Source organism: Aristolochia californica, unplaced genomic scaffold, assembly GCF_029961685.1.
Source record: "Aristolochia californica isolate CCGP_79_NKW_82.1479 unplaced genomic scaffold, dmAriCali1.0.hap1 SCAF_4, whole genome shotgun sequence".
Taxonomy (NCBI): Eukaryota; Viridiplantae; Streptophyta; class Magnoliopsida; order Piperales; family Aristolochiaceae; genus Aristolochia; species Aristolochia californica.
This window is the reverse complement of record NW_027182103.1, coordinates 8,401,483-8,405,878: the sequence shown is the minus strand read 5'-3', so window position 1 is coordinate 8,405,878 and position 4,396 is coordinate 8,401,483. Positions and strand designations below refer to the sequence as shown.

Genomic DNA, 4,396 nt, shown 5'->3' with positions numbered 1-4,396 from the left:
ATGAACTAGATGGACACATTTGTGTGGGATGAGATGAACTAGAGCATATGGCACAGACAGTAGACGGGTTAGGAGCAGGTGAACTCTTGGACACCATAAGGGCATCGATTTTTCTAGTCAACCCCCCAATCTTGGCCATGAGCATGGGTGTTTCACTAACCTCGTAGAGACCCCCTCTTTTGGCTTCGTGGGATCTCCTATTAACATTAAATGACGAACCCCATTGCTGAGATTGATCACTCAACGTTTCAAAGAAGTCCCACGCCTCACTAGCACTCTTACCCATCAAACTCCCACCACTCATTGCATCTACCGTGGATCTAACCTGAGGTGTAAGACCTTGATAAAAGTATTGCACTAAATGCCATTTCTCAAACCCATGATGCGGATACCTACGGATCAAATCCTTCCATTTCTCCCAAGCCTCATAAAAGTGTTCACCCTCCTGCTCATAAAGTTGGAGATTTCTCTCCTGAGGGCTGTAGTTATCTGAATGGGAAAATACTTGGACAAAAATTTTGTGACTAATGTGTCCCATGAAGTAATGCTATCCACCTCCAAGGAATTAAGCCAAGACTTGGCCTTATCCGTAAGTGAAAATGGAAAAAAGTCTTAACCGGATAGAGTCATCTGAGAAATTTTGGAATTTGAAAGCTGCACAGATATCTAAGAATTCCTTGATGTGGTAATAAGGGTCTTCCTTCTCCAACCCATAGAATGTAGGGAGGAGTTGGATCATACCTGGTTTCAACTCATAACTGGCGGCAGTAGTGGGTGGCAATATAATGCAAGAAGGTGATGTGAAGTGGGATGGGATAAAATAATCCCTCAGGGCTCTACAGTCATCTGCTGCAGGTAACTGTAATGGTGCACCTTGATTGGCCATGGTAGCTCCTAACTTGACTTCTAGTGTTTTCCTACAAATAAGTTCTACCTCTTCAACAAAGGGAGCTAATGGTTCACCTAGGGAGCGGCGCCCGTGCATAAAAACACAAAAAGAAACAAAACTAACTATCAAATTATGCTAACACACTAACTACTAAAAATACGAACTAACTAGAAGAAATAAAAATAACTCCATACAAAATCATCGAGATAAAATTGCATAAACAAAAAAAAAAAAAAAAAAATCTAACCTAAGACCATGGAGAACAAAGAAATACACTTAATACGTGCCTCCCCGGCAACGGCACCAAAAAATTGATGTGAAATTTTGTTTACATCGGCTTTTATACCTCTCAAGCGTATGAATCGTTCATGTAATATAGCGGTAAGCGAGGGTCATATCCACAGGGAGGACTAAATTTTGTGTATTCTTCAGTCAACTAGCCTAACCAAATATGATGAATTAATCTGAACTAAACACTAATTATATCCTAAATTATGAAGCAATAATCTAATTAACTACTTGCACAACAGGAAAAGTCAACTCTGGATTTTACCATGATTCATGCCTCTCTCGAGCGCCACGTAATCACGAATCTGGTTTCTAAATCCTTGCATCTAGCCCCTCTCAGGCGCCTAGAGTTAATGACAGAAATCAGATTAAAATACCAGAATCCAACCTAAATTATAATCCTACCCTAACTAGCTAATTTAATCAAATATTCGATAAACATTAATTCTCAAATCAAATTTAATAAACATTTCAAAACCTAAGTTCAAACTACAGGAAAATTAAATTACAAAATGATGGATTACTCCCTTTCTCATTCCTCTTGCTCGGGCTGCAAGGATCGTTCTTACGGGTGTTGTAATTTCCGGAAATTGATGGCTTCGGGTTGCAAGAGCGAGTGGCCGGAGGTAGAGACGACGTTGGCGAAGAAGGATAGAAACCCACGGATGGGGGTGGTGCGGCGGACGATGGAATGGAGCCAAAGTCCTCTGACCAGCTCTCTCGAGTCTCGGTCGGAGTCGGAATAGCTCCGAAAATGGTTGAAAATGCGGAATCAGCGCCAGAGGAGCTCTCCTTGGGTCTGTTCTCGGTTGCCAGATGGTGGTGGACGACGGTGACGAACGACGTTCAGAGGTTGGAGGGAGACTCTCTCGAGCTCTCCTTTCCTTTCGGTCGGTGGCTCCTCCCCCCTCTCGAGCTGTCCTCCTCCCTTTTCAATATGATTTTGCCCTAAAAAATCACATCCCCACTAATGGCATTTCTGTAAATATCTTCTTCTCCACACAAAATTCTCCTGAAATTCCATTATTAAATCCATAAAAATGATTTCAGGAAGAAATAAACCCTAAAAGCGATGAAATATAATTCAAGATAGAAAAATATGCAATATAAGCAGTGATTAATGCCAAATTCAATAAATGCACGTTTCATGAGAAAACCGATAAATTACCACCTATAACACAATTATAAGGGTTATTCAATTATAATTAACCTAGTTTTAATGTCAGAATCTAGAATCTATCATTGTCCCAACTGACGGCTGAAATAAGCGATGGGGTGTCCCAGTTGCTATAACACTGCACCAATACCTCCTCCGGACGCATCACATTCCACCACAAAGGATTCATCAAAATCTGGTAGTTGTAGCACAGGCGATGAGGCTAAGGCCTCCTTTAACTGCTGAAAGGCCTGTGTCGCTGAGGGAGACCAGGTGAATGCATGTTTCTTGAGAAGGTTGTTGAGTGGTGTTGCTATCTGGCCATAAGTACGGATAAATTTTTTGTAATATCCCGCTAGGCCCAAAAATCCCCTTAATGCGGTAAGGGAGGTGGGAGGAGGCCAATCTGTGACGGCTTGTATCATACTCTGGTCAACCTTCACGCCCACTACTGATATAACGTGGCCCAAATATGCCACTTCTGAAGTGCCCATAGAACATTTGGATTCATTCAAAACCAAATGATGGGATCGTAGAATGGTAAATATCTGATGAAGGTGTTGGAGATGTTCGTTCCAATTTGTGCTATGGACCAAGATGTCATAAAAAATACTAACACATATTTCCGCAAAAGTGAGGAAAATAGCTCATTCATGAGTGCCTGGAAGGTGGAAGGCGCATTGGAGATACCGAATGGCATGACGAGGAACTCGAAATGACCATGGTGCGTGCGGAACACAATCTTCTCCACATCTGCAGGGTGTACTCTAATTTGATGATAGCCCGATTTCAAATCTAAGTTTGTAAAAATCGTAGCACCATGTAACTCATCCAGCAACTTGTCCACCACTGGGATGGGGAACTCGTCTTTAATTGTATGCAAATTGAGTTGCCTGTAGTTGACACAAAACCTCCATGATTTATCCTTTTTTCGGACCAGTAAAACAGGGGATGAGAAGGGAGACCTATTGGGCTAGATAACTCCCTGAGCGAGCATATTCAGGCATTGTCTTTCGATTTCATCTTTATGTATATATGGGTAACGATAAGGATGCACCACCATTGGATTGGTTCCCAACTTCAAACGAATGCGGTGATCACAGTGATGCACTGGTGGTAGACTAGTTAGGTCATTAAATAAATCCGCAAATGCTGTAAGTAATGGAGATAACTTACATTCACCAGTGCTCTGAATCTGTAAAGTGTGAAGTGCACTAGGCACCTGTGCCTGAATACCCTGCAATGCAATCTGGCCCTGTTGTGTTGTAAATGTCATAGTTCGAGCCTGAAAATCCCACAATATAGGGCCTAATAGCAGAAGCCATTTTACCCCAAGCACTAAATCAAATCCTGCCAAAGGAATGACTAGTAAGTCTGCCGTAAATCAATGTCACTCAATAGTAAAAGGGGTGTCTGCACATAACCCAACACTAGCAATTTTAGCCCCATTGGCCACTAAAACCGAGAGACCCTTTTGCTGTTGGATTTCTAATCCCAATTGTTTCGCTGCGGGCTCACTGATAAAATTATGTGTGCTGCCAGAATCAACTAAAGCAAGTAACAGAAGATGGTGTAACTTGGCCTTTACCTGCATGGTATTAGAACTACGCAGGCCATGCATGACATGGAGGGAGAGCACTGGTTCTTGCTATTCCTCTTCAACAATATCACCTTCAGGCAACACTTCTTGACCCTTTTCCCAAAGTTCAATACTGAATAATCTTTTGCAAGTATGTCCTGGGAGAAATTGTTCAACACAATTAAAATAGAGGCCCTTGGCCTTTCTTGTCTCCATTTCCTGTTTAGTAAAGAATTTACGTGGAAGATTGTGGTGGGGCACACTTGTAAACTGTTCTGCATGGTTAGGGGCAGAAGAGCCAAAACGTGGTCCAGGTGCAATACCCGGTAGTCTGTTGGTCCGAAAGGGTTTTTGGCCTAATGATTCCCTCAGAACTCTTTGTTTCTGTTCCACAGCCCTGGCATAATTCATGGCTGAGTCCAAGTCTATAGGACCAAGTAATTCCACTTCCAAGGGAACCGACTCGGTCAATCCCGCATTAAAG

General features: G+C 42.3%; 1 non-coding gene across 1 annotated transcript; it reads left to right on the top strand.

Annotated features, from left to right (window-relative positions):
• The first annotated feature begins 374 nt into the window (after positions 1 to 374).
• On the top strand, positions 375 to 480 carry LOC137964371 (small nucleolar RNA R71). Its single transcript, XR_011115566.1, has one exon. It is a non-coding gene; the product is annotated as a small nucleolar RNA R71 (small nucleolar RNA).
• Positions 481 to 4,396: the final 3,916 nt, after the last annotated feature.